The sequence below is a fragment of the Manduca sexta genome, chromosome 17, assembly GCF_014839805.1.
Source record: "Manduca sexta isolate Smith_Timp_Sample1 chromosome 17, JHU_Msex_v1.0, whole genome shotgun sequence".
Lineage (NCBI taxonomy): Eukaryota > Metazoa > Arthropoda > Insecta > Lepidoptera > Sphingidae > Manduca > Manduca sexta.
In genome coordinates this window covers 10,091,571-10,105,151 of record NC_051131.1, presented here as the reverse complement: position 1 = coordinate 10,105,151, position 13,581 = coordinate 10,091,571, and positions in this window count along the sequence as shown.

Genomic DNA, 13,581 nt, shown 5'->3' with positions numbered 1-13,581 from the left:
ATCTGGTAACGACGGTTGATTTTTTTAAAATCTGAGATAGAAAATCATACAACTGAAACTGACAATTGGCTTATTCCTCTACCAGTTTTCAAAATGTAGGCTCACTCTGCCTATATTGTAATTATTTATCTACATTGTGATTAAACCATCTCAACCGAGTTATTAGCTGTCCTATAGAAATCCGACTTTAATTATTATTTACAAAATTTTGGAAACTTAAATCCTTCCCTTCAATGTCCTTCTTCGCGCATTCTTGACAGAGAGGTCGTGGTTGTCGCGATAGTGATGCACGAAAAGTTGTCAGCGTCAGTCTTCTCGGCGATGTTTGTAGGTCTGCTAATGCTTCTCCATTTTTGTCGGTTAATAGCGCTACGTGTAGATTTTGTCATGGAGTACTGTGATGCTGTTTTGATCAAATCAGTCCAGTGAATCTCTCCTCCCTACAATAATCCTACTAATAATATAAATGCGAAAGTTTGTGAGGATGGATTTATGGATGTATGTATGTATGTTTGTTCCGCTTTCACGAAAAAACTACTGAACGGATTTGGATGAAATTTTACAGTAATCTTGGTTATACATCAGAATAATACATAGGCTACGATTTATAATGATTTTGGGTAATTTGGTCATAATATAACGATACATATCAAGTAAGTCGGAAAAATAATATCTCGGAAAACTCCTTCACGTGGGCGAAGCCGCGAGCGAAAGCTAGCCAAGAATCAAGATCTCATTACATAAGGTAACTCAAGAGCTCTATTCCTTAGTAATGGTATAAAAATCCGATTTTCCTTACATCATAATTAAGTTCGGTAAAGTAGTAAAAGTTCCTCGAAAGTAATATATATGCTTACCAGCAGCGAAAGGTAAAATTTTCCGAAAAGAATATCGACACAACATATAGGTACCAATATGCATGAATGCAAACTGCAAATTGTTCGAATCATAATAAAATTTTACATAAATTTTACGTAAAAGGAAGCCGACAGGAATCGAGTTCTATGGACCCTTCAACGCTGATGTTTACATAAACACATATCGACGAATGACGCACTCGGTTAATCATATCTATAGCCTGATCAGAAAAAAAAACCATGTGGTAAATGGGGAACTAATTTCTTGTACTAATGACATTTACTTTAAAACGTAAAACCCAAAATTAGTGACGCCCGCAAAGCGTGTTTTTTCCGGCTGCCGTGTTTGGCCATTCAGTTCTCTCTACTATGCAAAAAAACTCTACTAAAATTAAAGAAAAACCGATCAAAATGTGTTCCCGTGAGCCTAATTTACAAAACAGACTGCACATAATCTGCAAGAAAATGTTGACCGAAACAAATTACATTTTCTTTATGAAGTTGACAGCTTTATTACACTTAAATGACGGTACCATTAAATAAATAAATATTTCCTTTTTATTTTACATACATACATAGTAGCATGCCTCTATCCCATAGGGGTAGGTAGAGACCATGGATTGCCACTATGCACGATTTTGGTATACTTCTCGGGCTTCTATTCCAGTAACCTTGAATAGTGCGGGCTGAGGCCATGATAAGAATATACAAACACATAACAAATACAATACTTTAAGATGAAGTGAATAATTAAAACCTGTAGTTAGTACAATACTTATAACATGCAGTTCTATTAAGGAAAAATAACTAATTATTCAAGACCAAACGGATGCCGCGGTTTGTTTGCCACTATATATAGCATAGGGAAGAATCAAGCATACAGCCAAATCGAAATTGCGAGTATATATACTTTCTTTACATAACCGTACATTCATCATCATCAACCCTGTATTATATACTGTCCCACTGTTGGGCACGGGCCTCCTCTACTACTCAGGGGGACCGTATATTAACTGTACATTATCAACATTAAATTCCCTTGTAAATAATATGGCATAGCACCGTTTTTTGAAATAATTAAAGCTATTTTCAGTCAACTTTGTCAGGCAATTATTCTGTAATAAGTACTGCATTATCCTGTTTTGTATATATCTTTTTGTAGATACTTTCTTTCTTATAGATTGTTATCTAGTGACGTGTACCTTATAGCTTTTATATTAAGGTTTACAGTTCATATCCTGGGTTTCTACCTTTACTGGTGATAAAACTACGCATCTGAGGGTCCGTCAGGGAAGATACAACTGCCATGTCTTTCCTGTCGCCAAACAACAATGTGTACTGTTGTGTTTCTGATTAAAGGGCATTGAAGCCAACGTAATTACTGGACATTGTGAGATATTTTATATCTCAGGATGACGAGCGTAGTGCGCGGCGCAATAGATACCACGCAGTACTTTGTAACTCTGGATGGTGGTACTCTTAGCTTGCTCGTCATTAAGTTGCAATTAAAAACCTATAAGCTTTTTAAAGATAGGACTTAGCCGATATATTCGAGGATTGCAAAAATCTAAGTTTACTTCTTCCCACTGTCTCTGCCAATGTTACGTGTTTGTAAATAATAACTGCGGATATGTGTCTGATCAAAAATTTTACTTTTTATTTTAATGAATGACGCCACTCATAAGCTGCTCATCCGACAAGCATGATGAATGCTTATTATATTTTAGTAAGGCTTTATTCCGGACGATAGAAAATTCGAGAATAGAAAAAGAAAGAAGGAAATAAAAACGATTTATTAGTCACAGTCGCAACATAAACAAACACAATGTACCTTGATTACAAATAATAATTAAAAATGGCGGGTCGCGGCTGTGGCCGGTAGGTGACCACTCAGCATAATCTTGTGATGTGGTGCGAACCACAACACAACGCTGTTTTTCAGTAGTCACCTTAAGTGACGTATCAACGGGCGATAAACTAGCCGTAGAATCGTAAACTTTGCAGAGACCCGGTGTTTTCTAAACCTCAGAAGACTTTGTATAAGGTAAAATACATATAGGACTGGCCATAGGTACTCTGGAAACTGGTCTAAAAATGTTTAACGCCCCTTTTCAAAATTCGAATTCGAATTACGGAACTCAGCGCAGGAGGCTACATTAATAAATGCAACTCAGTATCGCTCCGCGATATCTGCTCAAACGATGTCATATGAATTTCAGCATCTTAAGGTTGTCACTATTCAATAAACAAATGTCATATATTTGTTATATTATGTCTAGCTTCTACAGTGTACACCTCAACTGCCCTTTCTTTACTTTCCTGTCTTCATGCTATGGTTGTCCGAAAGCAATTGCCTCTAGTGATAAGACCGTCTATCTTACCTCATTTCTAAGTGAAGTTTTTGTACAATAACGTGTTATAAATAAATAAATAAAACAACATCGCAAATTATATCTTAAGTCACAGCGTAAGACGGATTTTGGACAGATCAGTTTTATTTTTTAAACAACGTCGACTCGGCTGAGAACGAGCTCTTAAATTACTACTTAAACGTTGTTCGTTAAATAGTTCAATACATTGAATGTCTTGAGATCCTGCTCAAGTATGGGATTGATTTATTAATACGGCGCTAGATGTTCAATCTCGTAATGCCTAGTAATTGACTTTAGTAACACAGGTTTATCTCTAACTCAAAAGTTAGTGTTGTTTGTTTGTTAAACTTTTGGCGAGTAAATATATTATTATTAAAGGTTTACTTAGCTCAAAAGTCAGGGGACTTAATTTATATTGTTAAACTTTTTAGAAAATAAATAAAATATTTAATTTTAAAGATATTATTACATGCGGTAAATCTGTAACTCTTAAATACTCCTTAAAAATACGACTCGCCTAGTGAAAAACATTGCGATTACCCTTAAACAACACCATCAAGAACTTTAAATTAGAAACACTACGTACCACTCTTGTGCATGACACTCATTAATGTATAAACCGCGTAAAATTATTCTCATGAGATTCAAAAATCGACTTCAAAGAACCGTCCCGCCTCCGCGGCCCACGTCACAAACATAATGTTAATTAAATATGTTTCTCATCACAAATCATAAGTTGAGTACAGTGGCTGTCAAAACAAAAATAAAGGCGCCTACAGACGCGCGGGGATATCAAATAAAGGGTCTCCCAGACAGGAAGAGCGCGCCGTCGCCGCCGTCCAAGCTTAATGGATTTATTTAGATGTCATTTTTTATGTGGGCGGGGGCTCGCGCTGTGAGACGCCTGCAACCGCGTAGTGTGGATACGGCTTTAGCTTAATATTTTTATTGGCATTAAATATGTCGAATAATCAAACTATGTTAAAAATACCGTGATATACACAATTACAATAAGCTAGAATTTGCCTTGTTAAAATACTATTAATGGTAGCTATAAAATAGGTAAAGTGTCGTAAATTATGGAGGCTACGTACTATCACATTGAATCAGTAAACGAGTGACATATATTTTATTGTCTAAAGTTATGGTTATTGTCATGCTATTATTATCAGGTCCAAGGTTATTTCAGTTTCGAATGACAATAATAATATTTCAGTTAGAGTTCTAGCCATCACGATCTAAGAAAAATCTCGTGAAATTGAAGTAAAGAAGATAGAATATAAATATAATTAATAACACAGGTAACGTCCACACTATGCTCCCGGTTGATAAATTGTAAGCCCTCCGTTATCCCTCGGCCGCGTGTTCCATCTCAACGCGCGGTGTGTGCGTGCGCATGTGTGTGTTCCTTAGCACGCACACAGACACCGCACCGCGCTACTAACCACACGCACACACCCGCGCGTCTTGTACCGACGCGGTACACGGTGTCGCGGCGTTGTGTGCGTGACCTGACATTGGTATTTTGATTGGTCATGCATTTTACGTATTTACGACGAGCGCGGGCGATTTCCAGTTGCGGCCGCGCACTAAAAGCGGTAATTTACTGCGCCACGCCACACGCCACGCGCCACACGCCGGTGGTACCTACGCTGGACGGATGGATCCGCAGACTGATAAGGAATCTCGTTTCACGAACGGCATCTCGTGTTATCAAGAGTAAGCAGCTCTCTGGCAATCATTTTGACTGTTTATGTTCATGTAGGGTTAAGGCTGTCAAGACATTTGTGTCTTTTATACAAAAATATTTTTTTAAGTGCTTTTGTTGATTATTATGTTATTAAATGTCATCTGTTCAGATGGGTTCGTTATCTAAATGTTTCCATCATAAAATGGGTCAACGCCCGTGTTAGAATATCGCTAGTAAGGAAACGTAAAAATACGTCTCTAGTAGGGATGTCATACAACCTATATGAAAATATAATATAGGAAAATATAATATGACTGATAAATCATTGTTCTCCCCGCAATGTTACTAAATAGGCCTGTATTTATCTTAAGAACCCTTAAAGTTAGTAGGTAATGTATTCGTTTTAAATTGATCGTTTAAAATCTACCTCATAAATCTTAAGCCAAAAATAAAAAAAAAAAAAACTTCGAAATCATACAGTTTATAATAAAAAAAAATTCCTAAATAAATATTCTATACTTACTATTTGTATATTTAGAAACAGAAACAGTCGCGATTCCTTCCGCCTGAATTAAGTACATTTAATTAATAAAAATATTCTATGAAACTTGTTAAACTATCATATAGAATATTATATTTTTTAGAATATTTTAATAATCATTTTTTTATTACTTTGAATGATGAGACGAGCTTGCCGTTCATCTGATGGTAAGCGATACGACCGCCCATAAACAGTAGAAACACCATCCAACACCTTGAATCACAAAGTATTGTTTGATATTCCACTGCGCTCGCCATCCTGAGACATGAGATGTTAAGTCTTATTAAGTCCAGTAGTTACACTGGCTACAGTGTCCTTCAAACCGAAACACAACAGTGACTTCACGCTGTTGCTGGACGGCAGAAATAGACATTGCAGTAGTACCTACCCTGGCGGACTCTCACATATGAGAGACCTACCACCAGTAAATTAGTAACTTATACGACAAAAGAAAAAGGAAGTCATACGCACATTCTACAAATTGTTTCAAAAAAGCGATATATGCATATTAAAAACTAGAAATATAAAATGAAGAGTAACTATATGTATAAGTATATATTATGTGAATATACATAGGATAATGTTTACAACTAGTTTTTACCTGAGTCCCCACCCGCGTTAAACAGTTTTTCCGGGATAAAAAGAAGGATACGTCACTCAGTAGTAACGTAGCTTCTTATTAGTGAAAGAATTTTTAAAATCAGATCAATAACTCCAGTGGTTAACCCCTACAAACTTACAAACAAACTCAAAAACTATTCCTCTTTAATATAGATTACAGAATTCAACAAACTACCCAAACACGTGCGCATTGTTTCTAAACGTGTATAAACATTGAAAAGTTCGTAAAAAGCTGTATTTCAATACGTAGAATTTCATTTTGCCGTTTCATGCTTAGCGTAGTGCGGCAATTGTACAAAATAAGTGACACTACCATCAATAAAATTTGGGAAAAGTATATAGATAGACAATCAGCCGTATTTAAAAAATAACTTTTGCTGTGAGGACGTGGTGCGCTCGAACGCATAGCGTCGGAAAAATCATTGTTTTCTTATTGCTGAGTTAATATTGTGTTTATTTACAATATAGCATTATAGTTATGGACGTATTGTGTCTGCACTTTGTCCGTAAAAACCCATTCCACGTGACGTGAGTGCGGGCTAGATGACAAGAGAATGTTCTGATGGTAAACGGAGTGAGGTCCTTGAATGTTGTTTAACAATAGTGATACTTCTCGCCAGTCGACACAATTCTGCCAGTTTATTTTAACACCTTGTGTACGGTGATAGCTATCCGGGCGAATACGAAATATATCCTACCACCGGCGTATCTTAATGATGAATTGATATTTCATTGATTTAGGCTGAAGTCTGAGATGATTTAAGACCACTATGGCTGGCTTGTATACTTCTATGCAGGAGACCGCGATTAGATAGATATAGTGTAGGACGCTCTGCTGGACGATGGACCGACATGAAAAAGGTTGCTGATAGTGGATGGATGCCGGTTTCTCAACACCGGAATGGTGTCCGCTCAGTTAGAAAGACATACGTAAAGCAATGGACGACAGGATAATTGGTTAAAACGTGGCCTTTAGGATCTGTCACTTGGCTTGCGCAAGAGCAGGGTATAGAGAAGCCTGGACTGGCGATGCCGCTCTACTTCTCCCGAAAGCACCTTAGTATCCTGATTCGTGAATTCACCTGCCTTTTGCTGTCCGGCGGGACAGTACTCACACTATGGTGGTAGGTCTCTCATATGTGAGAGTCCGCCTGGGTAGGTACTACTGCAGTGTCTATTTCTACCGCCAAGCAGCAGTGTGTAGTGTCTGCTGTGTTCCAGTTTGAAGGACATTATAGTCAGTGTAACTATTTGACATAATGAGACTTAGCATCTCATGTATCAGGATGGCGAGCGCAGTGGAATACCAAACAATACTTTGTAATTCGAGGTGTTGGATGGTGATTCTAGTGTTTATGGGCGGTCGTATCGCTCACCATCAGGCGAACGGCAAGCTCGTCTCGTCATTCAAAGCAATAAAAAAATAATAAAAACCAAAACTATTGGACCCGTCGTGATCAGGTCAATACCATGATTATACGGTTTGTCTAAATGCGTTTGTATTTACTATTGATTTTGTGATGAAGATAGGCTCTCTTCTAACATCATAGGATATGGGCTCTACAAAAAGTGGACTTGTGGCGTCTCTACGTGACTTTTGGGGGTAATATCATGGGTTTATCCGTATGTACATGATATTATGTACAACTGTCAACTGTCACAATTTATAAACAAGTGTCAGTATAACGACATTATTGGTCTACAATGGATGTAAAGTTATACCTTCTAGAATAATGTCCGTTTCGGAAAATTGTTTCCACTTCCTCTAAAACACGAGGATTCTTTATCATGAAGGTGATTAACGTTTGATTAGTTAACATTATTTCCGCTGCATTCATTGACACCGTGTAGTCCATATAAGTATTTATAATCTTCATACATTATTTTGTAAAGTCATTTTGTAGCTTTGTTAAAAGGTACAAAAACACGCTTAGTGATATTAAGTAGGTTGTTCGGTTAATTATGATTCAAAATGAACGGAAAGGAACGCTTTCTTTTTATAGATATATCCGTTTTTGCGCGATCCTGACGCGTCAAAGCCTAATAAAAATATTTTAAAATAAAATATAGATTATGTCTGTTATGTCAGAGTATGTTTTCATTAATAAAAAATATTTGAAGCGCTTAAGTAGTAAGTATCAGAAATTACTTTCTCTATGGTTAAACGCACAAAAATTATCTTATTATTGGGCTATTTCAATTGACATTTAAATGTCAACAAATTGCGCATTAAAGCCTTATTTCCACCTCACGTGTGGGCTAGTTTTTTTCCAACGCCCACACTTAAATCAACATAGAACACTTCCCACACTCAACCTACACAGTCGTGAAAATCAATCATTCAATCTGACTATATAAATATGTAAAGCATTAGCGCTGAATTTTTTAAAGCCCATCAAAGCAAAAAGCGCTTTAAAAACTCCGAGGTCTAATATACGATAATAATTTACTCGATTGAAGCGCTAGCTGGGTGTAGCGGGATCAATATAGCGCGCGGCGCGATGTTGCCGCACTGAATACCCCGGGCCCTTCGGCTGGGTCTTTGTACCCGAGTACTATGAACGGCGGCCTTACACTGGAGTGGGAATTTACATAATTCGAATTTAGAATACTTTTTTAATATTGTTAATACATTAAGGATACTTTTCGAGTATTTTATTTGGAGTATTTTGAGGTTGCTTTGTAAACTATTTTTAATGTATTGCATTTAAATGAAGTTTTAGAGCACTTTTCTTGTAGAGGCAACAAAGATTTGAAAGGTGTAAATAGTATGTATTAAAGCAATATTGCCATAATACTAAAAAAGATCTAATAATAAAGGAGTTTTTACGTCGTTTTCGTATAAATTGTGTTAAATGTGACAATTTGTTCTTAGTTACGGTCGTACTTTTACGGCATTTTCTATGTATTTTTAGATACTGGTAACTAATTATATATTTAATATGAATAGTATCAATACTTATAATAACTAAAAATAGGTTACTTAAACAAAAAGTAATTAAGAAAAACCAATAATACGATAAATATACGGTTGATTCCACACACAGAATTTAATCAAAATATTTCGCTTTTTATTAAATTTATATTTTTAATCAGTGTCTTATTGAAAGATAAAATAAATTAAAAATGCTTTACAGGATAGAAGTGCCAATTTTGGAAACAATTTATTTTCCAAAATAGAGTTGATAACCAAAACGTACGAGTTAAATTAATATTTTGTACTTACAATTCTATATATAGTATATTGCAGTATTATTGATTTACAATCGTTTTCAATAAACGAATCTTAATCTTCAATCTGACCGCGAAAATGAACCAATCAAAATACGTTGTTTGTAACCACGTCACAAATGCTTTGTTCTGATTGGTACGTTTTCGCGATGGATCTAAAAACGCGATTAAAACAGATTATTTTAAACGACGGGTATAGCGCTTGTATTAAATTTTGTTTTATAAAACAATTTATTGATATTATTTATAAATTCTATTAATTTACTATTTAAATTAGCAAAGCACAATATGATACGTCATTGCGATCATCTTTTAGGTTCTGTCAAATTGTTGCCATAAAGCAATATTTTGAAAATGACAGTAGAGTTAATGGACCGTAGTCGGTAACTAGTTTGCAATTATGTGATCTTTTAAAATAACTTGATATCTATCTACAAGCATAATAAAGAGAATAGATTATGGTGAATCGCTGACGTCAACGACTAGCAGGAGAGGATTAGTTCTGCGCAATGCGCATGCGCTTCCGTCGCTGCAGACGTAAAAAAAGAAACATAAATTAGCCGGTTAGAAGCTTTCTATTTTTTAAAAATGGATAATTTTGTGTTATCACTTAATCCGAATGAATAATATTATAAGGAAGATACCTAAGAATTCTCCGCAAGAATTTCGAAGGTATAGAGTTCAGCATAATAGATTAAGTCTTAAATCCTATACTAGACAAGGTTCATACCCGGCGGGGAAACACAATATAATTAGTCAGTCTATTCTCTCTGCTTAATAAATATTACTTAGTAAGCCGGGCTTGACTTGCGTCAGATACGCGTCATTTATTCATCTCTGGTTTGTACTTATTGCACTTTGCTTATCACTTTATCAAGATCGATGTCCAAGGTCGTTTGAGTATCAAGTTTTTATCGATATCTCAAACAGCAAAAACACCTCATGCTATTAAAATTTACCTCCATCAAAAGTAGAAAATAATCACGGGAAATGAAGCCCCGTAAATCATTTATTTGTGTCTTAATTTTGCTAATAGTTAATGCTGATGTTTCTGTATTGTTTTACTCTTAGTTTGCGTTTATCGATCTTCAGAATTATCTTTGAATGCTTATCTAATGCTTATCTAATCGATATCACAGCGCAGTGCCGCGGCATCTTCATAAATCGATAGATCGTAAACCTGTCTTAAGATGTAGCTAATATATTAAAATTAGCTTTTGCTCCCTGCTTCGCCTGCGTGAAGGAGTTTTCCGTGAGAAAAGTCCCGTTATATATTTTCCCGAGATAGCCTATAACCTTCCCAGGGTCTTAAACTATCTCCAAACCAAATTTCATAAAATACGTTGCAGCGGTCAGAGCCTGCCCGCAGATAGTTAGAGAGGAGACAATTAAAACCAGGTTAATTACGTGGTACGAGCTTTATTTTTACACCTCCGCGTTACACTCGGTACTGGTTGCTAGTGTTATGCAACAACAGTCACTGGCCTGGGGAACTCCGATTCAGGCGAACGGCACGTAGATGCTACACGTGGCTGGCTCCGGCGGCAGCTCGCCAGGCAGTTGGAAGGCCACGTGGGTGAGCAGTACGTTCAGTAGATTTTGAGAATATCTGGAAGGGGACTGTTTTATAACATGTATAGATTACAATTATTCTGCTCTTTATAGAGCTGAAGACGAGACGAACAAATATTATAGTAAGCTGCTTTCTTTGGGTTTCACTCACTTTTCACCATTTTAAGAATATTTTTTTAGTAAAACCTAACCCCCTTCCGACTCCGAAACCGACAACGAACTATTTAAAATGCCCATATTACAACCCAAAGTATGAAGTCCACTCAGCACACACTACGATAAAAACATGATGTATGTCTTCTCTAACTTGTATTAAGCGACTTACGGCCGTTTTCTATATTCGATCTTAATCGAAAATTTCCAACCCGAGTTCAATTTTTTAATCTATTTCCAAGGAATCGCATTTCAATAACCGATCCGAGTAGTATACAAACCATCGTTTTGGTAAATCTATCTTCGCATTAAAAGTAACAAACTCTGGATTACGCCATTGCTTGGCACTGCATTACGATCGTCCTTCTGAGACATCACGGTACGTGGACGCGTTTCTAAGATCGGTAATGCTTATAAAAACAAAAATTAATTAAGGAAATAATATATGTTAAGGGTAAGTCTACCGCTAATCTTAAAACTCATAATGCCTTGTAACACGCTTACAATCTCTTACAAATCAAAACGCTACAGTTCTCGCTCAATGTTGCTTGCCAAGAGAAATAGACATTGTGATTGAATCTACGCAATCGGACCTCTACGACGAAAAACCGAGTAAAGTAAACATTTCATAAAGATTTCTTATGTTTACACGAATATTAGATGTTGAAATAAAACTAGTTCTTGGATTTAATCGCAGTTTTTTATATTAATTTTCACTTGACGTTTCGAAGACTACGACCTTCATGGCCACGGAGCCATGTAGGTAGATATTGTAACTGGCTTTTCGGACGATCAACACCTCAGTCCGTCCCGTGAATGTAAAGAGGTATTGTAACTGTCTTTTCAGACAACTAATACCTTCCGCCCCGTGACTATGAAGACGGCAGTCTTCGAAACATCAGAAGAAATATAAATATAAAAAACTACGATAAGATTTTACAAGTTTAAAAAGTAATAAAAACTAAACAAAATAAGAATCACACATTAATGAGATATGAGTAAATAGTTTTATATTATTCTAATGCAATTTAAAATCCGATATTTCTTTCGAGGCTTTAAATGGGCACCGCCGGAAGAGCGGTGAAACCAACATAAACCGGTAGACAACGGCTTAGCTGTGCCTCTACCATTGCTTTAGTCCATGGGCGGCGGATGCTGCTTACCAACAAGCGGACAGCTCGCTCTTTGCCTCTCATCTCATCTCATCAGCCTACAACTGTCCACTGCTGAACATAGGCCTCCCCTAGAGCGCGCCAAGTTGCTCGGTCCTCCACTCTCCTCATCGCTCGTTTGCCTACTAAGGGAATAATAAAAATAAACATCCACTCCCCCCCCAAGTGGTGGTAGCGATAACGCGTTTTTAAAAAAGAGGTGCTAGCCATCGAAACACAAACGTTAAATCATGCAATTAAAAAAAGTTTATTTATAGCATTATACACGTAATACTGCATAATACTCGAGGAAAATAAATAAATAAGACGAAGATAATGCAGTTGACATTATACATAAACATCAGTACAGAGGTTAGCAACGTACAATATTTATACAAGAGACTAGTGTAATATTGATCTAATTGGTCATCACCGTTAGAGAATGTACTTGGCTATAATTTGGATAAATATATATTACATATTTAATTTTAAGAGACCTTCTTTGCCGAAAACGCACCTAGGTCCAGAAAGAATACAGAGGCTCTACTTAAAAATAGAGACAAGAGACCTTCTTTGCCAAAAACGCCCCTAGCTCCAGAAATATAATGAATTATCTTAAAAATAAGAGAGATAGCAAAGGTTATGTGTAATAAAAAAGAACCTCTAAAAACGAAACAATAATTTAATAACAATTAAAATAAAACATTGTTTTCGTATATTTGTTCACGTATTAATCTAGTGTAGCAAGCAATTTTAATTTACAACAGTTTATAAATGACTGAATTCCGAGCTAACAAACGTATAACACGTTGAATTTAGAACCTTCTCTTTTTGAAGTCGGTTAAAAATAGCCACGGGATATTCAGTCCGCAACACTGTTTATAAGTATATGTTGTGCCTTAAGTACACGCATATATTTCTAAAAATACAGATTTGATAAAGTTTTCCCACATGTTTAGATATTAGGACATTTGTTGGGAGTAAACTTAGAAAATAGTGAATAGATTAGCATAAATTTTACTACGATAAACCAAGTCTTGAATGAAATAGGACTTAATCTAGTGGCATTGTGCAAATAAATATATTGTTGTTGCAATTTATTAGACTATTTTTCCCGGAAATATGTACGGTAACACTTTCTTCCAGAATGGGAGTTTCACACGTCTGAAGCCAAAAGCAAAATCTTATATGAAATTCAAATCTACTAGACTTTGCTTTCGACTTTCCACGCGTGAACGTTTTCCAGGATATTTCCCGCTTTATATTTTTCAAGATAGAAAGTAGCCTATTTTTCCAGAGCCTCAAACTATCTTCATATCAAATTTCATCGAAATCCGTTTCTGAGTTTATCGCGTTCATACAAACGGACAGAGGCGGAATTTTCTTTTATAAT